General features: G+C 36.8%; 1 long non-coding RNA gene across 1 annotated transcript in view; it reads right to left on the bottom strand.

Annotated features, from left to right (window-relative positions):
* The window catches only part of LOC116654112, a 163,576-nt gene that overhangs the window by 83,737 nt on the left and 56,889 nt on the right, over positions 1-22,950 (bottom strand). The window contains exons 3-4 of the long non-coding RNA XR_004309034.1: positions 18,945-19,042; positions 9,401-9,456 (exon numbers count right to left, since the gene is read on the bottom strand). This is a non-coding gene — a long non-coding RNA (uncharacterized LOC116654112). The remainder of the gene's footprint in view (positions 1-9,400; positions 9,457-18,944; positions 19,043-22,950) is intronic.

Genomic DNA, 22,950 nt, shown 5'->3' with positions numbered 1-22,950 from the left:
AGTGCTCACACAGGACTGTTTATCTTGTACTCAGAGGGACATCCCATATTGTAATCCTTCACTTCACCAATATTGGGAGTATTGCTATTTAAAAATAAAAGCTAGTTAGTGCATATTTTTGCACTCATTTTTTTACTCAAGGCAGGGAATTGGCTTGAGGTGCTCTTCATTTCTGCTGGCTCAAATTGCAGTATTGTAGTATCCTTAATTCCTGCCAACGACACAAACCACATGTTTCTAAGTGAGAGAAACTGTTTGTCATGTCAATCAGAATATGGCCAGGGTTCACTCATCTGCTCATGAGATTAAGTTTGAGTGCATTCTGTGATTGCATCTTTCCTACAGATAAATCTGTGTTCTCCCCAAGGAGGCCCGAACTGCTGTATCCTGAGGATCAGTTCTGATTATCCTGAGTCTGGTCAGGCACAGAAACATGAACTCACTGTTCCTAAATCCAAATATATTTACTGAGGAGTACTTTGTTGGGGTTTTTTGTTTGTTTGTCTTATTTTTTTATCAATCAATGGATTATATACATGACATTTTCTTTTGCACCGTCAATAAGTGATAATCACGCAATCAGCAACTGTGAATAGAATTAAGACCAGTAACTTGTTAACCCAACTACACTTCTCTGTGAATGTCTGTGCCCTTCCAGGGTCTCATCTGCTTATTTATTTCTTCACAGATTGTTATTAAATCAGACTAACATATGCATGCATTAAACACTTCAGTGATCCAGTATTGCCTTAGGAACTATACTATAAACCAGGAAATGCATAAGCTTTATAACTCATTACCAAGAAGTCCAGGTTTTCATGAGCTATACAGTGCCACAGGGCAGAGTTCTGTTGGACTCTTTCATTGTACCACAGCACAAAAGCAAGACAATAATTAAGCCCATAATTTCAGGGTTCAGACTAATTTGGTTTGTACCATTAAACTGCAGAAATTATTTGGATTGGCATTACTTTGTAGTACAAGTTCCATTGCTAGAATGTTTAAGAGTGTTTTAATGCTTCAGTATTTTTGCACAGTAACTTAAGAGGAAGTCTGTTGTAATTTATGTCTGCAAATAGGGCAGTTTGTGAAAATATTGGAAAATGTGCATTCTATTTCTCTTTTGTCCATCCATCTAATCCTTGCTGTTTTTTTCCTAAACCTCCACATTTGGGCCCAAAGGTTAAAAAAAAATAAAAAATAAAAAAAAAAAATTGAAAAACAGAAGTGATTATAAATACGTTGATAGCACTGGACCTATATGTCAGGACAATCTATCATATTCATTGCCTCAGTAAAATTGCTGGTGTGGAGAGAATGCAAATTCTGTTCCAGTAGAAGAGGTATTAGAGAACTTGTTCACATACCAGACATCTAGGGGTCATAATCACAGGATAAATAAGACCATTTCAGATGTAATACTGATTGTACTGTACGAAATTTGCTAATAAAACCCCTCCATGCCTGAAAGCCACAGAACCTAAAAAAATGTGCTTCCAAAAAAAGCTGTAGTGTGAGCTGATTTATAATGAGCGTGCAGTCATGAAGTGAAAATGGCAAGGCAAATGTTAACACAAGAGTGGGTGAAGCCATTAGGAACTCAACTAGGATGTATGCAAAATGACACAATAAGGGTGTCTAAATTCCACTCCAAATTCAATAGACTGTGTGCTGGAAGTGGAGAAATGAGATGAACAAGGGCTCATCTGCATTAGAAAGTTTTACTGCTTTAATTAATCCAAAAACATAATTATAGCTGTGAAATCTTTCTAGTGTGGATGCAATTTTACTGGTTAAATGAGCAAGAACTTGGAACTTATATCACTTACCAACCTGACTGTACTGTACTCTGGTGTATTTTAACATATCCAGATTTATTCCACAGACAGTTCTGGCTACATATCTAAACTGCACACAGACATAAGTAATCTAAATCAGTGATTTAAATTGATAAGATCTTACGTAAAGCGAATAGTCAGTGGCACATTTCATATGCAAGGAAAAAATGACAACCAAAAATAAAACTCTAACAAAACTGCACTTCAGTTTTACACTGCAGTTACAGCTGCCACTGTTCACATACTCACACAAATGTACCTGAGAATAAAAGTCAATGTTTTTCAGGGTTTTGCCCAGATGATTCAGCATAGAGGAAAAAGTTTTTCAGAATCCATTGCCCCCTCTCCCCTTTTTTTTTCTTCAATGCATTTTCCAGCCCAGTACCAACAATTTTTTCCCAAGGTTGCGATAGGTCAAAGTGATTATCTTCTATTATTCCATGTGTCTAGAAAATATGACGTCATTCAGCAAAGCAATTAAATGCGATTAAAGAAAGAGACGTATTAGTACAAGTACTGACTTCAGCGAGGACGTAAGCAAATGCTTGAAGTTGAGCATCACATGGACACTCCATTTCTTACTGTGGGCCCAATTATATTGTCTGTGTCACTGAGCAGGACTCTATCTCAGCCTTTAGAAAGGACCTCATTATTCAGCATGAACAAAGTTAATTGGCAAATGGTTCCATTCTCAGGGAATTAAGCTTTTAAAAGCTTTTTTTTTTTTTTTTTTTTTTTTTTTTGTACATTACAACAAAGAAAAAGAAAAGCTCTTTCTAAGGTTCTGGTGTATGAGGAGATGACAGAAGGAATAGCCCATCTGAAAAATTAGTGTCCAGGATTTAAACTTATGCTGTATCTGATTCAGACCAGTTTCTTTAAATAGAGGCTGCCCACATCAGACTCTGATGTTCTATCAATTAGGAACAGATCCCTCTGGTTTTCACCAGAAGTTCCATCATTGAACAGAAATACCTCTTGGAATGAAAACTTCAAGAATATGGGCACATTCCCAGACCTGAGAAACCCATCCTCATTCTCTCTTCACTCACCTTTGCACCTAAATATGAGAGACAAAACTCAGCCAGGATTTGTCACATGTACACAAGTAAGCTAAGTGCCCCATTACCTCACAGCACTGCTGGAATTTAGTATGTTAATCCCTGAAAACTACTTTCAAAATCCTAATCTGAAAGAATGAGTGTTGCTTATTCATTGAAGGATTCATTCATTATGACAATATTGACTGTGCATTAACTTAATCCATATACTTATATGTGATACGAATTTGTTAAATAGTTACCTGCTAAGTATGAATGACTCCATATGTAATGAGAAATTTGTCACAGGCAAAGCTACTCAGGCAGTACAACTATAATTCACCATGGAGAGCATTCCAGACAAAGGGCTGATGGTGTGAAATATTTTATCACAGAAGTTCAATAAAACAATGAGTTCTAATAATCTTAAGTTGCTCCAAGAGAGTTTAACCAGGAAAGCATGGTGGAATTGCACAGTTGAGGATTAACCACTTACATGAAGTATTATAAAAATTGAAGTTTAACATTAAAATTGCTGCATGATTTAAGGCTTTTTGCTACATTCTATTTTAACAGAAGGGTGAATATAAATTCCATCTGGAGCTCCAGTCCTACACTGCTTGTTCAGATCAATTTATATATATTCACCTAATGAGATTAAGGCATTGGGCTTTTCAAGCTATTTCTTTTATTCAGCACATCCTTTTTAGTAAATATGGTCCTTCCTGCAATATTTTTTCTATAAGTTCATGAACTTGTGCATTGTTGTTTTTAGGGGCAATATAAATTAAGCATAAAGTCAACATAACTGGAATTTCAATCTTCATTTAGCTGCTTTTCCCTCCACCTGATTCTGAAACCCAATGTGCATATTTGTATAGGCAGTACAATAGTGGAAAAGAAGAAACAGTTTTAATAGGTTATCCTGAATTATATTAGATAGAGGTCAATTCCCTTTCAAACTCCATCACTGAATTCTCTTTTAATTTTCTGGGAATAAAATTTGGCCCCAATCACTTAGAAAATGGGATTAAACTTCTGGCTTTCTTCCCAGAACAGGGAATGTCACTACACCTATGAAAATCTTCAGTCCTATCACATAGAATCCCAAAGAAGGAAAAACCTGCTATGTATTTTGATGAACAGGATTTTCAGTTCCTTAGATTGCCACCTTCGGCACCAACCGGCTTATTCTGTCATTGATCAATTAATGAAAATGCCCGAAGTCAGAAGCAATTTCTTGAACTTGCCTTCAATCTGTGAGCTTTCTACATTTAAACATTTTTCAGTATGCATTTAAAATTGAAGAGCGAGTATGAGCAGCTATCATTTCTGTAATACCATAATAAAGGTCAAACATTTGTTAGATTGAAGGTGACATTAATACTTTCTGAATTCTTATTAGTGAAGGTCCATCACTGTATCATTTTCTTGTAGAGCAATGGATCAGCTGTCAAATCTATCACTGTCTGTCTCTATTTTCCTACTTTCAAACCCGGATCAAAGAGAGAAGGAGGAAATTAAGGAAATAAACTTCACAAAAGTACCAATCTGACTGTTAATTAAAGCAACAAATCCAAGCATATGGCAACTCATCACCTGGAAAACCTGGAGTTCTTCATAGTACAATGATCTAAAGAAAATGAATTTGAAAACAGGAGCCCAGTAAGTATTTTTATTCTTACATTACTCAGCTACCTGCTCAACAAATCTCAAAGACTGAGCCTCCAAATTATGAGACCGGGTATCAAATGGGGCTGACTTCTTCCTTAAGAAAACTAAAAAGTCACTTCTGTGCTGTGTCTGTTGGCCTGGCTTAAATTCAACCAGGTCTCAGAAGAGTTACACTTTCGACTCCTGGTCTGAATCAGCTGATTATGGAAGTATGAGAGCTAGGCAGAAGTCTGGCTTTGTTTTACCTTCACATTAACTGATTAGAGAGAAGGAGCTGGATGAGAGGCCAGGTGCCTCTCCCCCTTACACTGCACACAGTGGAATATGTCCATAGAACTGACATTTACCATCTGTGAGATAAATAATCAGTAAATGCTGAGGCAAGGATCAGGTGTCAGTAAGCTGCTGATGATCTGTCACCCCTCAAACAGATTTGTAGCTTCTTACAGGTGTCGTGGTCTGCTACATGTATTGATGGCTCAGCATATCAAAGGGCAATGATATTTGGTTAACAAATCAGCATATATATTTCAAAAGTGTTTACAATACGAGAAAAGTAATAAGATAGAAAATGCAGTGAAAAGAAAAGGCGTATTTTACATAGTGCAGTCACGCTTCTGGCCTTAAATGTCAATGAGAGCCAGTCAAGTTGCTTGTGCTTTATTATTGTGCATATTGGTTTAAGAAGAGCATAATATTACGTAAGAGGAAAATATATTATTTTAACTGCAGAAGGCACATCAAGGGGTAAAAGAGGAAAGAAAATGGAAAGAACTCCATCTGTGCTGCCTGTCATTCAGAAGTGACTGCACTGTTCTTAAAACAAAGCCAACATACAGAGATGCTTAAAGAAAATAACTTAAAAAAATATTATGAAAAGGGAAGAGGAGAGAAAGAAGAAAAAAAAAAAAGGAGTGATCAGAATTACTCAGAATCAACATAGAATTAAAATCTGATGCCAGCGTAGCCAGGACACATTAGGAATAACTTCCATTTACTTCAAAAGAAACGTCTCCAGTTTTATACTCACACAGTGCTCCAGTGAAAATATGGGCCACAGAAATGAAATTAAAAGATACAAAAGTGATGAAAACAGTCAGGATTCACATAAGAGTAATTGTATTGTTTAAACAGAGCTCTCTCAGATCATTAGAATAGAGTATGTAATATCTCAAAGGTTATGATGTCTTATAACTTTGAAAGATGTATTAAAATGAGATAATATGGAGTTAAAGCAAAGAAACAAACACAAACAAAGTGAAAATTCTTATTCTTTTCTGCACATAACATTTTCTCATTGTGTACCTGTGTGTGCAGAAAGAAGCCGGGCTTCCATGTGTAGCCAACTTTCCTGAACAGATGTAATTCATAGTTGCATTCTGCTCAAATATCACCACTGCTCTAAGGACTTCAATGGAACAACACTGATTTTTATCAACACATTTTTATCTTCACTGTAATGTAATTGAAGAAAGCTTCATCCTCCAAATTCCCAAATCTACAAAACAAGACTCTACTATCAACACAGACACATTTAGTAGTGAGAATTTCAAATTCTTTTACAAAAAACTATTTGACAAACTATGAAGCTGGGATTTACTATGAGTATATATATTCTGCACCTCAGCATCATCCAGATTCTGAAGCGCTGACGGTGATAAATCTTAGGAAGAAGTTGCTAAAATGTGGCAAAAGGAAGTGCACTTAGAAGGTGAGGTTTCTTTGAGAAGGAAGGAAGAGTTTCCCTGTATTTTAGCTGCCTGAAAAAGTCCTCCCCAAAATAGGACAATGCTGATCTAAGATCGGATAAGCCACTTGAAGTGACTTATGAACATGATTCAGAAAAGGCACATAAATACATAATGAGATAAACTGTAAGAATGAATTACAGCTTTAATGAAGAGAATGAACACTCTCTTCTCTGTACTAAGTATGAACATGTATGATATTTTGCCTGAACTGTTTCTAGCAATAACCTAAAATACACTTAGTATAGTTTCAGCTTCCACAGATCTAAAGTCTTTACAGCTGTAAAGTCACAGTAAAACTTCTTTATCTGGTATACATTAATGTTGTGGATTTCGGAAGAGATTTTCCTGGTTTTAGCTGCCTTTTGAAAGATTGCAGATGACAGCACCATATATTTAAAAATCCATTATTAGTACCATATTAGCATTTTGAGTCTCTGAAGAGGTGGATGTTGCAGGTTACCCACAAAGAATCTACTTTCAGTAATGAGGAGAGGAACTCTGACATCTGTCAACTGAGTAAATTCTACTGTTTTGTAAATATTGATCAAACAATCATGGTTAATGATACAACTCTGTAAGTGAATTAGACAAATGCTCCCACATGGCTATCAATTTAATTTCCCAGACTAAATTAGCTTCTTTTGTAAAGCAAAACCTTTTTAAGGAAGATAAATTGTTCAGTGACATCAATGTCCATTTCAATTATGGCTTTATTCTGGTAGAGGCTGCTGTGCATAATATACCTGTTGTTTGCTTGGTTGTATTGTAAGAATATACAGTGGGAACTCCATGACGCTAACTATTTGTAACCCATAGCTCTAGAATATGGTATAGCTGATTAAAACAATAACCGAGCAAGTAATTATCTTTTTTTGTACCAGCTCATACCATTAGCTGAGCTGAAATGCCTGTTGTTAGAAAATACTGCTTTAATTCAACTGAGTAGAACCATGTTTCAAAATTGCACAGCTTCCTTCAGGGGAAACAAAACTGTTTGAATCTTCTCAAATCAAGAAGAGGAGGCAGGGGAGGGGTCCAACTCTTCCCCTTCAAAGGAGCAGGTAAAAATTTTTCTGAAATCTGAAATACCGCTCACTGAAGCTGGGCAAAAAACTCCCCCCATCTTGAGTGGACTTTGGAAAGCTGGATAGAGAAACTAGTGCCTTTTTATTTCTGCATGTTATTTTTTATTGGCAGCAATGTATTAGCTTTGAAAACGAGAAAGGCTCCTTAAAATTAATCTCAATCCAAAGATCACTGATCTGCTTACGGTTTTCTTTTAACGTCTGTTTTAAAATAAACTTTTTTGCTAACATCATTAAATCTCAAATTTGATTTTGTTAAAAAAAGGGCTATTAAGTCTTTCTCCCAGGGGAGTCTTTTACTTGATATATTCAAGTTGGCATATAGTGAATGGAAGGGAAAAAATCAGAATAGATTTTTCTTCAAAATTATAAGTACTCTGCCTTTTTCTCTCAAAAGAAAGACATCTGCTATGTAAATGATCCGGTCTTACAGGGGGGAAAAAAAGTCTTTATCGTTGTTCTGCAAAGTCAGTACCTACATGGATTGCCCAGCAGAAAGAGAGCACAGCATGAATCTCAGAGCCCTGTTGTTACATTATGCAAAAGCAGACAGTAAAAAGGAAGAGGTTAGAAAGGCAATTTGCATATTGCACTTAGAGCTTAATGAAACTCTTTTTTGAAGTGAGAAGGTCAGCTTTTTTTAGGATATTCAGGTGGCTATCTCAATAGGAATAAAGCAACAATGCCTTTATATCTATCTCCCTTATGGTCCTGATTCTGACGATTTCATTTCAAGAACCCTGATGCTACTGGAATAACTTAAATGTTTATTTTTCTCTAATAGCCACGTGCCTTTCTGTATATTTGACCTCATTTTGAAGAGGCACGGCCCAAGGATGCGTGTGGATAAGCGAGGAGGGAGTCTGTGCATAAGCACAGGAAGTCCCGCTGCACAAAATCTTTTAGAAATTCAGCTGAGGGCTGCATCTGCAGCACAGATATCAGATCAGTTGCTTGAAAATCTTGCCATGGTGTCACAGTTAAGAAAATGCTAAAACCTTACACGTCATTACTAACAGAATATTCTGCACAAGGAAACCAGCTGCTTCCCAATGAAAGTCCATGATTTCTGATGTGGCAAGCTTGCATCCTCCATGAGTATTTAACAACAGACTTGTTAAAGTCCTGTAAAGATAACCAACCAGCCAACTGCTGGTTTTGTTCCATAGGCATCTTAATTGCTTATATCTATTAGTGTCATAATGCATGTGCCAATATATGTTGAATCTCTTCCCCTGTAAACACTCTAATGTTTTTGGCAGAACAAAACCTACCCTACTTGAGTGGTCTAGAATTGTTCTTTCAATAAGAAATCTCATCTTAACTGTCATCTCCCAGCTGAGGTCATGGCACGTATCAGCTGAGCTGTGTTTGTGATTCATTCTTCTGTTGTCCCTGAGCCAACCAAACATGTCTTTTTTACCATTCTGTTTATTATAGATACCTCCATCAAATATGAAGGGTTGTTATCACAAAAATTTACAGAAGTTATAAAGTATTATTGTGAGTAATTGATGGCAACCTGGGGCTGGCAGAAAATGGAATATCTCCTCCACATCAAATTCCAACATTTATTTTTATTCTGAATATGAACGAAAGTCAAAATAAATTGTACAAATTAATGACCACTTTTTCACACGATTCAATGAATCATTTAAATGAAAGCACTTCTAGCAAAAGATGGATCTTTTTGTAGCCAGTTGTTGTTATCAGGGAAAAGGCAATGGCTGGTGGGAGGGCTGATTTACAATCACATGCAATCAGATCATGGAGAACTGGATGAAACAATTGCTTCTCCAGAGAGGCTGTCTCAAAACAAATCACTTAAATGTGGGATTATGTACTCTGGATTTTACAAGTTTTATTTTTCATTTTTGCCAGCCTCAACAGCAGAGATCCCTCATCTCTTCTGTATGCACAGATACACACACGCTAGTTAGTCAGCTTAGAAAACATGGACATGTTAACATTGTGGCTAAGCAAAATTCATTGGCAATGCCAACTTTTCCTACCTGTACTACAGGTTCAATCTTCCGGAGATTTTCCAAATGGAGTAAGTTCTAGTATCCTGCAAAATATAAAAGAAATACTATTTTTAATTTTTTTAAGCAATTAATTTTACTAATCATGCTTTCTGCACTATGGTGCACTGCCAGTATTCAGGGATACTACTACCATAGCTAGCTCGAGGATTCGAGAAAGGCCTGAGGAACTCAGGCTTCTAAAAACTCATATCCACAATATAGAGACTTTCTGCTTCATTTCAGAAAGGAAGAGAAAAAAAAAAAAAAGCACACCATCACAAGCCTTTTAATCTCACCAGTGCAGGCTGCAGAGTGAGGCCAGGGTGACTCCTCACCAGAGGCAGAATTTGGATGTCTGTTTTTAGGAGAACATCAACATTTTGTTCACGTTTGATAGAATGATCCCCAGTAAAAAAAAGCTGAACTTTGTTCCATTCATTTTGTTCTGCATTTTTAAACTGAAGTATCTTCAAAGAACAGGAAAAAAACACACAAATTCAGCCTAGTTGAGGGAGCACTTTTCATTCTCCTTTTGCAGTCTTTGGGCACATGTGGGCTTTTCTCTTTATTATTCACCAGTGATTGGAACAAAGAACTTCCCCACTTTCCAGGCTTCAAACCAGCCCACTGAGTGGCGAGCAGTGATCCTCCGGCAGCCACATTGCCTTTGGTGGGAGCTCTCAAGGGCTGTGCTGTAAAGGACTGCAACCAGGAAGAACCTGTACTGTTTAGGGAGCAATCAAGCTGGTCTCTACTATATACATTCTAACAGACTATGATTTATAGTGCAAAAAGGGTCCTCTGTGTAATGGCAGTCAAATTTTTGTTTTAAGTTTAAGATGGTCCTGATTTGCTTTTGAAAGTTACTGGTATAAAAATAATGTTCTGCACTGCTCTCTGAAAACAATGGCAGATTCATTATCTCAGGAGGATCTTTAATGTGTTGAGACTATTTTTTGAGCTTTAAATAGTATATAGACTACGAAGCCTCCTTTTCATCTAGTTCTGAAAACCAGAGAAATGAGCCAGCCTATTTCTCTTGGGGCTGAAATAATGTGTGCATGTAACCTCACATAAATAAGATAAGGAAGAGAATCAAATGTAAGTAAGAGCACAGTTCCTAAAAATCCCGAGCACATCATTTACAGCAATTCTCTGAGGTTTTGAGAATTGAAAACATGGAGCTGACAAAGAGCGTTGCTCTTACAAAACAAGAGCATTTATCAGCGGATGCATTTTTTTTTTCTTTTTCCATAGCTGTTATGAGAAAATTCATTTTGCATTGTTTCTCCCATTCATTCTGCACCTAGGTGGTATATTTCAAACCTCTACTCTCTTCTATCTCTGCTTTCTCCCCAGAAGCTGGTGATGGAATTTCTGGGCACAAAGCGGAGAGCAGACCTCCCACCTCCTCTCAGCAATGCATGAGATACATTTTGTCTAGCAGTGCTAGAAGCTTCCTCCACCTGGGAGGAGGGTGGTGAGGCCATCAGTCTCTCAGCTGCCAGCTAATCCTCACAGCAGCACTAGTGGCAACATCAAATTCCTGCCCTCAGTGAGATGTCACAGTAATGAAGGATGGAAAAAACAGTATTCTGGAAGTGCAGAAAGGACCAGAGGGGAGAGGATCTTAAAACAAAAGCCAGTCCTGTAAAATCCTGCAATTACTGCCACCTCACCTGCTATGTGAGCCACAAGTGCCCAGAGTTAATGAATACATAAAGGATGTAGCTCCAAAGTAAATTCAGCATATGATTTACTCATAGCATTTTATGAAAATGAAGAAGAAGGAAAATAGTTAATAATTTGATTACTGATAGAAACAGGAAACCTGGACAAAATTTGTACTGCACTTAGTTTTACAAATGTGTATTGTATAAATAGCTAGTATTCATTAATGGCATCTTTAGCAAGAATTCACAACTTTATTTTTTCTTATCTACATAAACAAAGTGAATTTACTTTGACTTTAACAGCCAAAGTCTGAAACTCAGCCTCTCACTGAATGCTGCTTTGCTTGAGAAGATACCAAGGGATTCAATAGCCATGTTTAAAAGTCAAACAGTCTCTAAATTATTTAGTAATATAAATTTCATACAAAGCTGAGCTGTTAATCTAAACATCCTTACAACTCCGGGATTCACATGAAATGAAATCTAGGACAAGAGAGACCTGATATAAGCCACTTCTTTCTTTCTTATTTGTAAGGAAAGTGGGTCTTGTTTTCAATTGTTATCAGCTTATAAGCTGCAAAGTAATGGGAGTAATAAATATCATTCTTACTGACTGATGTTTACTGAAATTCAACAAAGACAGCAAATAATTATTAAAGCAGTCCAATCACAAATGCAAGCCAGTACAAAGAAACAGCTGCTCTTACTTCCTCCAACCAACAGTGGAGGCTACACTAGAGAGAATAATTAAGCCCAATAGAAAAGAAACAGCTACTGTAGCAGTTACTTTCACAAATGACATATATCTGATTTTTCTTTCATGGTAAAGTCCAGACATGCATTATGTCTTCCTCATCTTTTTTTCTGGGACTGAAAATGCATCTTTTTCTATGAGTTTCTGCAATCCACTGTATGTAAAAGAGATCATCTCCATATCATCATTGACAGTGCCATTTTGTAGCACTAAACAAAAATTCCTCTTGATCCAATCTATGCTTTTAAGTTCTTTAAATAGGAATTAATCCCACGGTGCAGGCATAAGTATTAAATCGGAACGCAATATGCAGGCACAAAGAGTCTCACCCAACACGTAACAGATATCAAACTATCAAATGTTAATACATGGGAATTTTGAACTAGTATTTATTTAAACAAAGAAAAGAAAAAAGTCAAACTACTCCAAGAAATACTCGCCATAAAATATTGTGCCATGGTGGTGTGAGATTCATATAAATGAAATTCTAAGCAAGCAGACAAAAAATGCCAAGAAGGCAACACCAACAAGGTAAGTGGCTACAAGCCAACAGTATCTGACATGAACCATATCTTTTGGACTCTTGCCTAGAACTAAATTGTGCAAAACACTCGTTTAATTTTAGAAAAGCTGTTCAGTGTCATTAAGAAGCAGAGCAAGTGACTGATGGTGTTTTATGAATTGTTTTTTTCTCAAGAGGTTTTGTAAGGATCAAAGAGCCTGTGAGCAATGGTGGCCAGGAATAAACATGACACAGAAACAAATTGGAGAAGCCAAGGAAGATGAGTGTGCTGGGCTGGAGGCTGGAGCTGCGTAGGATTCCCTGTAGCAGAGCCAGACTGCAATAGCCCTTGGCCTCCAGTGGTGACAGTGGATGGTCTCCATGCCTTCTAGCTCACTTTGGAGAAGAGCAAGAGGTGGAAAAAAATGTGCTGTTCTTCAGTGAAGAGCTGTGTCAATTAAAATAAACCTCAGAATGTTAAAAATTCAGGGTAGCATGTGGCTTTCCATTACCCTTGGAGTATAAGGATTAAAAATGATAACAAATTAGACAAAGTAAGCTAATCTGCAAGTAAAGAGAACAAATGAAAAGTACTTGCCTGTAGGAAGGGTTATGAAGCATGTTGGACAGTAAATGGTCTGGGGAGAAAAACAGAAGCTATGTGGCTAGAAAGGAGCTAGAAAGCACTTGTGTCAAAACATACTGATAATCAAAAGGACATTTAGAAATCAGAGTAGTGGAAAGAAAGTACATTCATGCGATTTAAAATGTAAATTCCCTGCAAATGCAAGAAAACCTTGCAGATACACTAAGGGCGATGAGAGAGAAAGATCAAAACACTAAAGAAGAGAATCTGATATGTACAAAACATCTTTTCAATGTATATAAAAGATAATTTAATTCTTCCATAAACCTTTCTTGGTTTTTTTTTCATTTCTGATCAGGAAACAAAGTGGGCCCAACTTTTGTCCTACAGCCAAAAATTCTGGAGTGCAGCTGTACTGATCATTTGTCCCATTGTCCTCCACTTCCCCACGTATGACCTGACCTTGGGATAATTGTTAGCGTCACTTTGAAGCAAAATAAGACTTCTAGAAACTAAGATTTAAATGCATTATTAATTTTGATAGATATCTAATATTATGCTAGCTTCCATCCAGCTAGGTTAGCCACACACCTAACAATCTGTTCCTTACCTCACTGCAACCTTGCTCAGTGGGGAAGCATTATTATTGCCTGCTGTAAAGTACAGTATATCCATTCTGCAGACAAGCAAAGTATGTTGCACATACACCTGCAATGATGTGGGAATGGGAGGCAGCTTCAGTGCAGTGCAATGAGAATTGCACACATTAAATGTCCAAATACTGACCAGATAAATCTGATCCCTCCAAATTAATTCAGTTCCAGTAAGTTCCACTAGAAGTTCCATAAATGCTATGCTAATGCTTGCACAGCAGCACCAAAGACTAGAAATATAGTTTCCACCCCCTCTCCCAAATCAAAGTGCTCAATCAAGGCCCAAGACACACTGCTGGCATTTCACACATTAAACCAAATTTAACTGCTGCAGTGCTGTTCACATGTGGTGGCTGAAATTAATGCCAATGCCCTGATTGCAGAGAGGCTTTGTAGAAGAAACTCTTGCTCCATAAGAGGATGGCTGGAGACTCATTGGCCTCATCATCAACTTCGCTGTATGCACAGATTGCCTGTTGCTGGGCTACAAATTGCCAGGAGGTCCTGCAGATCTGCCATACCCCACTCTGCAGCTGGGGACATGAGGTTTAGCTGGACTGAGGAGGGCAAGCAAGCAAATAGGAATGTGGCTCTAAAATGAGAAATGAATGGAGACCGAAAGTCAGTCTCATAGTGGAAAATCTCCTGACCTTCAACCATGATGTTTCAGTCAAGGCCTCATGTTCTTCACATGTTGCAACAATCAAAGAAGCATAATCAGGTCTACTGGACTCCACTGCACTCTTGATGTATCCATCATTCAAATAACATGGAGAACTTTGAGCCCTTAATCATTTATCTTTTAAAGGACACAAGGAGTTGCAAGCAGGTATCTTAGCACAGTTCTTCCATGCAGTGAGGATGCCACTGAATCATTTTAGAATTTGTTTTAAACAAATTACAGTTTATAATTCTCTACTGAACTGCAAAATTATACACACAAAGACAAGCACAAGGAATCAGAAATGAATCATTCCAAAGTCACATCTCCCCCTTCATTTTCTATTAAATTAATAAAACAACACTGACATAATTCACTAATTTAATTGCTCAACTTACATGTTTTACTGTACTTAACCTTGAATAATTACTGCCTTTAATAACTGAATAATTACCATGCCTGCAAAGTTTCAGTTTTCCTGATATAAGCTACTACAGCGTGAAACTAACATAAAATTACAGATCTTACTCTCCTAGACTTTAGCTGAACTTCACATCACTACAAGAGGAAGAGCAGTAAAAAAGGCTGGAGTAAGAATTCTCACACACCCAGGTACCGCTGAACAGGTGTGGAGGAAAATGTGCCATGGGCAGATAAAACCATATAAACCATACGGTAAATGATAATACCATTTAGATTAAACATTTTCTTTGGGGGTCCAACATCTTCTGCCTAAAATAATTTGGCCCTAAGCTTTTGCTTGAACTCAAGCATAATGTGTGCATCTTGGACTGAAAGACATCTTTCTTCTCCCCATTATAAGCCGGCATCATGTAGAGTTTGTTGAGAATCCTAGTTCTGAAAAATGATAACTTTTGAGTCATCTCAGTACATGAGTGAATTACAATTTAGCAAGCCTGGCCTACCTGTTATCTAAAACACAAAATGTTTCCACCACCTTTTTTTAAGCATAAATTGAGTTTTAGAAAGCTTAACTGCCTGGGCTCCTGATTTTGTCTGTAGACAATGAGTCAGAGGCAGGAGCTTAACTCAGCAGGAGCCTGTCTCCATAAGGAACATATGGAATCCAGTCTTTGAAGTCTGTCCATCTAAAATTGGATTTTCTTCAATACCTCACACAACCCTGATTGTGTGCAACTGCTTGCAGATGGAAATTACAGACACTCTTGCCACAGTCCTAAAGATCAAACAATCTTTGGTCATTCTGATATGGTTGAATCATTTTAAATCCACACTGACAAATGATAAATGCTTTTCAAAATGACTTGATTTTTTTTTATCAGGTCAATTTTATAGCCATCAAAGTTTCTCTAATATTTATATATACGGGCATAAATATAATACAATCTATGTGCTTACACTGCAAGTTGGAAGATAATGTAAACATCCTTTAGAAGTCTAAAGCAGTTGCCTTGGTGCAGATGCACAAGTGGTAATTGCTGTGCAGCTACCACTATCTTTAATTCTCTAGCTACATGGGAGGGGTATGGGATGTAGATATGTAGATGTCTGGGTGGTGCAGCTGATGTCTGTCCTACTTTGCTTCTAGTGCAGCACCTGTAGCCAACATTTGCTTTTTGACTTTGTGAATCAGTGCACTATGTTCCTTGATTCCATTCCTGCAAGTGAATTTTAGAGAAGTACAAATTCTGTTTTCAATGTTTCTAACCCTTGAGAAGCTGATACAAATATACTTTAAGCAACCAGATTTTAAACAACCACTGGAATCAAACCAAAATTTATTTGTAAATTTACTCGTGATATCTAGGTTTTTCACATGCATAAACCAATATCTTTCTTCTTTCCTTCTGTTTTAGCACACTGAAACTAGGGAAAATAAAGAGGAGATTGTACTTAGAGGAGAACATGATTTATCATGCTTTGGGTCAACTTATTCACTCTGTTCTACATAGCCAGCCTGCAGGCCCTGCGTAACAGTTTGATTAAGTTTTAATTTACCTCATGTAGTAATAGTACTGTCTGTCAGATCAGGACTTTAGCACATTAAACAACAACACCATTAAACTTCTCATTTTCATTTATAAGACGGAAATGATTTCAGAAGATTAAAAGAAGAAAAATATTTCACATAAGAAACATGCTCACATCTTCTGTAATGACTCTCTTTTAGGTGGAAGCTGCAACAATGACAGCCTACCTACCCTTCTGAACTCCTGACAGGCAGAAGGCAGCAATATATGGACCTCCTGTCCTAGCTCCCAGGTTAGCACTATGTGTGTTGAGGTACAAACACATCTGAAATAATCACCAAACATGCTATCATCTCCTTAGTTCTCACCAAGCAGATGAATTTAAATTTTAAGAAGGCAAGTGCCATAGATTCTGCCTTCGAAAGTACCGAGATCACTAACCCTCTCTGTTCCTAGAAGCAGCTGCTCACTGGTGAGAAGGAGCTGCTTTCTAAGCAACTTCATAATAAGGTTTCAGACTAGAGCTTTGCTCTGCTTTCTTTCTAAAAGAGTAGGGAGGTCAGACATTGACTTCAGATCTCAGTCACAACGGCCTTCCTCTACCAAATGACTTGATTTGCAATGAGGCTCGCAGATATCTGTCATAGAGTACCAGGTCAAGAGATAGAGCCCTAATACAGACTAAGTGCTACTTTGGCGTGATTATGTAGACTCAATCAAATGCAATATTGTGAATTCCAATCTGGCATAAGACATAATTATTTTTTATATGCAGCTGCTATATTAAAATAAGAGCAAATCTGTTCTGAAATGACTTGCACTTTTTTTTTTTAACTGAGGCAGTCAGAAATAACCAAACAGAACAACACTCTTTGAGGAAAGCACTAAAAGGTAATTTCAAGCATTAGCCATATGTAGTTGGTGCTCAAACTAAACAATAATTCTTAGGAAAAGCTGAAAACATTAAGTCACTACTTGGGAATTTCTTTCACTCAAACCACCATTATTTGTGATTTCAGACTGAATCATCCTTGAAGCAGTGCTAAAGGCTGTGACATGCAATGACTGAGGGAAATCCTGTTCTTAATGGCGCAGAACCACAAATCTTCAAGTATTACAACAGCCGTGTGCTTTCTGGACTTACATGGGATAAATACATTCACCAATAGAAATTCTACAGGTATTTTGCCTTGTTTTTGAGTTCGAGTTATATTAATTTTAACATTTTGCAATTTATTTTTCTGTTCTCAATGTAAGAGATTGGTGTCTCCTTTTCCGAATGAAACATTTCTCTCTAATCATAATGCTGTTCCTAAAACCCATTAAAATCAGAGACACGGTGTTAAAATGTCAAGTGTGTAATTGATGTGTGAAATAGATGGACTCTCAGGGCTATGCAAAGGGTGAACAGTCACTCTGGAGGATACTTCATATGAATGCAGGAGTATTGTCTGTTCAAACACATTAGACAGGAACATTTGAAGGCAGCTTTTACTACTACCCTTCTTTTCTCTTTCCTGATAGTGGATGTAAAATACAAACAAAATTTCAACAAATGCACTATTTCATTTGGACAAAAATTCTATTGCAAGTCTGTAATTTCCTTAAAATAGATGTAAAATAAGAAAAGTTCAGAAATGTAACAGGCAGACAGCCTGATTTTTTATTTCATGATAATGGCATACAAAGAAACTGAAGTTGGTTTCTGATTACTTTTCTCGTGGTGCAGTAAGAGACCAGGAACAATCACCACCTCCTGCAGCCCTCAGCCAAGGTTGAAAAGGAGAAATGTGCCAATTAGCTAAAAGGCAACTCCAGAGAAATCTAATTTTTGTCTCTTTCAGAAAGTGAGGAATAATCATTGATCTTTCTATGTCTTGAAATTTATATCCATCAAAAACGTGGAGTCCTAGTCTCTCTTTACTCTTTTTAGTTTGTCCAAACAGGATAATTTCCTTTATAGTGAAAAGCTATTGATTGCTTTGATTGCATGAAAAATAGCATTTTTACATTTTAGAGATAAAGACATTAATGTGGATATTTATGTAAATAATATTGATACATATTCATTTTTAAGGAAGTTGTGTCATTTTGCTATATGATAAAAGAGTCTAAATTATTTTTTATTTCAAGGGCAGGGAAGAACACCTTTGAAACATCTCAAGAGAACAGAAAGTTACAGGGATAGATGTATAGATGGTGGGGATTAATAGACCCTAGCCTTCTTCTAATCAGTCTGAAGATTTTAATTTCCAGTACTACCAGCAGAATTTAAATGTGCATTTAATTGCATAAATGTTGCCAAGTATCGTGCTTTATATCACTACAGTCTTTATGAATATTCATGTAAAATAATAATTGCAAATCGGTAGTCAATAAAGCAGATAGTCTGAAATACTTAATAATAACCATCATTATAATAATCGACCCTTGTATAGCATTTCCCATCCAAGGTATATAATGGCCTTTTCTTTTCATATTAACAAAACTTAATTAGACTACTTCCCAATCACCTAGGAGACTGCACAGAGAAAGAGAACAGTGAGAAAGACTGGTCTATAATATAGAAAGCTGCTCTTGTAGACTAGTCATGAGCTACAATGGAAGCAACTTGCAATGAGAAGAAGGCGGTGGCACATGTATCAGGGCACTGACCTTGAGCAATCATTCTCAATATGCATTTGCAAGACCTAAATAATTTAGCTTCATTCCCCACTTCTTATCCATCATGAGTATTCAAACTGTACATACCTTGAGAGCAGGGTTTATGACAGTCTGTGACTGTAACTGAACAAGGCCATGCACAAGGGAGTTGTTATCTCAATTCTGATGTGGGTCCACAGACAGTACTGTAATATGAACAAATAACATCAAAAATAAACATACTGATATTATAAATAAATATAATAAATATACTTATTGGCATATATGACCTATTCTGTGTGAAAAATACTGCCATGCAATGGTCAATGCCATAAATTTCAAAAGAAAATGAAAGCTTTCCTAACTGTCTTTTTAGTTCAAACTAATCTAGTTGAGAACTTGGTTTAGAACTTAGAACTATCTTTCTGGATGTGTTAAAATAGTCATGGTATGAAAAACAGTCATTAAGGTCTACAAATAGTTTGGAGTTGAAATGAATTAATATTTTTCCACTGTAAAGAAGCTGCTCTTACAGGTATATTTAATTGTTTTTTCCTAATAGTTTATGAGAGACAATGATTAGACTATTTTTCTATGTTTTGAGTACAATAAATGAAAGACCAAAGTCTAATGAAACTTTGGGAACTGTTAAGGATGTTTGAGGACCGAGGTATCACACATATAGAAACTAAAACCTGCACAGAAAGCACAGCAGTTCTGTATGCCCAGATATTTCAAACCTGTTATCCATATCCTAGCTTTGATAGTTACTTCTGATCCTGCTAATTATTATCCTTAAAAACCATGCTAAATGCACTAGTCCTAGAGGGTCAAATGATTAGAAATAACATTACTGACTACTTAGGTTATCATTTCCCCAGATGTAATGAAGACATTGACCTAATCCTCCTTCGCACTTAAATGCAAATCAAAATACATTAAATACATTACAGTTGGTATTATCCTCCCATTGGAGGACAGCAATTTTAATCACTTGCAATCACAAGATCATGTCTCTGCCTTCCTATATTTGTAGTCTACCATATTCCAAAGCTGCTGTGAATCTGAACTACCAAGGGAAATGCATTTCTCCATTTAGAGTAGCTTATGTTCTGTTAGTTACCTAGAATTGTGTCTTATATCAGGTCAGTCCACGCAAAACAGTATTCAAGCAGCAGCCAGCATGTCCAGCACCATTAGCTTTGAGCACATTTACTCAAATCTGCCAACCAGTTCATTCTGCAAATTCACTCAGTCCACTGAGTCTTAAGCCTCTCATAAGAGCTGTGTCAGGAAAGTGACCTTCCACTAATCTCAGAGAGCTGTTTTCCAATAGATAGCTATAGCTGAGTGGGAAGAATTGCAGATAAACCCTAACCAGTACAACCTATGTGCATAGTATTCTCTTTCTCCCTTTAATGGATACACTTGTACACATGCATTTACATCCATAATGCACATTTTGGTTAAAATTCAGTCTTTTCAGAAATTGTATATTTCCAAGCAAAGCATTCCTTTCATGGGACTAAATATAAAAGGAACAAATCCTTTCTGGTATAAATCAGCAGAAGTCTGCTGCCTTAATGGAGCAGAGCTGACTTACACCACCTCAGGATCTGTCAGCAAACATCTGAAATACAAAACATGTCTTTTTTCCTTTCTTTCAGCCATTCCATTTTTATTACCATTTGAAAGAAACACTAAAGTGTTTACTTGTCAAGAAGACAAAATATTTTCTGGCAAACGTCATCCCATTCATTCCCTGAAGTTCTAAAGTGATCGTCAACATGGCAGAGGTCATCTTTCTCCTAGTACCAAACTCCAATTTCAGTGCAGAGATATCAGTTAAGGAATGGAGGAAGAGGAGCCCCTCCAGCATTGCAAAGGAGATAAGCATGCCAGGGATCCACCCTAGGAGCTGCTGCAACAGCCCCAACATGCAGCGTCTTCCTGCTTTCCTTTGTTCTGGGCAGCAGTGATTGCTTTCCCAGGTTATTCATGTAGAAATCAGATATCAACAAGAAAATGTTAAAATGCCACTACCCAGATAGGCTGCCAAATCCTCACAGCTCCTAAGTGCCTTCTATTTTGTTTTCTTTGTTGGCTTTTTGTAATATGCAGAGCTGGCACAGTCAGCACAAGTGAGTTTACAGAGAATGGTGAGAAAACAGCACGAATTGCTACCAGTGTCAGACTCTAACAAACAGCATTTCTGTAGTGAATCATCAGGACTTGTTTCTGTCAGTGTTTTGAGGTCTGAGACTCAGTGGCTATTTTAAAAGGTTAGTAAATGAATGGAATTTTTAACAGTTTTTTCTTTACAAAATAGAAACAAAAAAGAAAACAATTTAAAAGATTTATATACTCTTTATATACTCTTATCCTCTTCAAAAAAATGGTCTCTATATTTTACTTTTAAATAAAATTATAAATAGCTTCTGCTAAAAGTGATGAATTCTTAAGGCAAATGCTACTTTCATTAAATATTGATAAAGGCAGGAGATAATAAAATAAACCTCTGTCAGCTACTTTGAAATCTATTATCTGAAATCCCAAGCTGTCAGTTGAGCCAAATATATATAGCTCCAGAAATGTCAGTGCAGCTGTGATACAAATGTAAAATGTGACCTGCTGTGTACATATTAATATACGTCAATACCTAATGAAATCTGAAACATTTCAGAAGCTGTATCTTGTGCTTACAATTTATGAAGCTATGAACAAATGAAATTTAATGTTAATTTAAATATAAATATATATATATATATATATTCAGGATTGATTGGCTTAAAATTTCCACCATCTCCCATTTCACTGATGCAATTATCTTTTATAGAAAAATGCATAAATACCAGGATGAACTGAAGCTACATGTAGTAAGAGGATTTGTGCACAAGGAATTCTGTAAATCTAAGTGCTGGGAAGTATAAGCAGGTAGGTATGGTATGAAGGTATATGTATTTATAGGTATGTAGGTACGGTAAAGGGAGGACGGTTGGACTAGATGATCTTAGAGATACTTTCCAACCTTGTGATTCTATGATTCTATGATCTTGCTGCACTTAATATTGTTTCTCTGTGGATTATAGAACTGACTAATATTACGTGTCTGTAACTTACACCAGATTCCTAAAACTGATCACCTACAACAATGCCCTTCCTCCTGCAGCACGTGCTGCTAATTTAAAGTGAACTGCTAATAGCTTTAACCACATTGTCAAAAATTAATGCATTCTGTACAATTCTGTCCTGTGCTCTGCTGCTTATTCCTGTGTAATCCATAAGAAATTTCAGTGCAAGAAGGAAATCACCACCACACATCACAAATTAGTTGGAAAATAGTCAATAATTTCTATCTTAGGCTCTGAGTACAGTACATCTACTGGTCTGAATCACTCAGGGAATGTTTGCTGAGGTTTTCCTTGTTTAGAAGGATAAACACCCAGATCATGCTCCCATTACACAGCTCTGCCAATGCACCATCACTCTGATTTGTAATGCTGATTGGCTGTTTCAAGCTAAGCCTCAATGCGCTTCTCTCCCTTAGAATTACTCCGCCAATCTCATGATCAATCTACAGCTCCATTTGGAGCCTGCTGATTACTCTCTATCAAAACTCATGGTAGTTTTGTGTAAGGACAGAATAATTTTCAAAGTTTCCATCCTGCAGAAATGTTTCATTTTCAAAACTGCACCATCAAGAGAAGAAGGAAAGAGCAAAGCTACCTTTTAGTTTGTGTAGGAACCAAATTTCAACAAATAGTCTGGCTTTGTTGGTAAACAAGCATTCAGAAGAACTGAATAACAGAATATCACATAAACGGAAGGAAAATGAGACTGAATAGGAATATTGAAAACAAAGCCATATGCAGAGAAAAAAAGATAAAGCTGTTTAAGGCACAGCATGCGTATTGTTTGAAATGTAACAGATGAGTTTCACAGAACACCACGTGATTTAGTCAATCTACCTGAAGAAACTGCGATGCTTTATGTGCCAAAAATCTGTCCATTACCCATATTAATTCCACACTGAGAGCTTTCTGCTATGGTTACAGTGCTAACTGTACTTCCAGTCACTTACAGTCAACAACATGTGAAGGAAAAAAAAAAAAAA

Source organism: Coturnix japonica, chromosome 15 (genome assembly GCF_001577835.2).
Source record: "Coturnix japonica isolate 7356 chromosome 15, Coturnix japonica 2.1, whole genome shotgun sequence".
In the NCBI taxonomy this organism is placed as follows: Eukaryota; Metazoa; Chordata; class Aves; order Galliformes; family Phasianidae; genus Coturnix; species Coturnix japonica.
The sequence above is the reverse complement of the archived record's forward strand: the minus strand, read 5'-3'. Positions and strand labels throughout refer to the sequence as shown.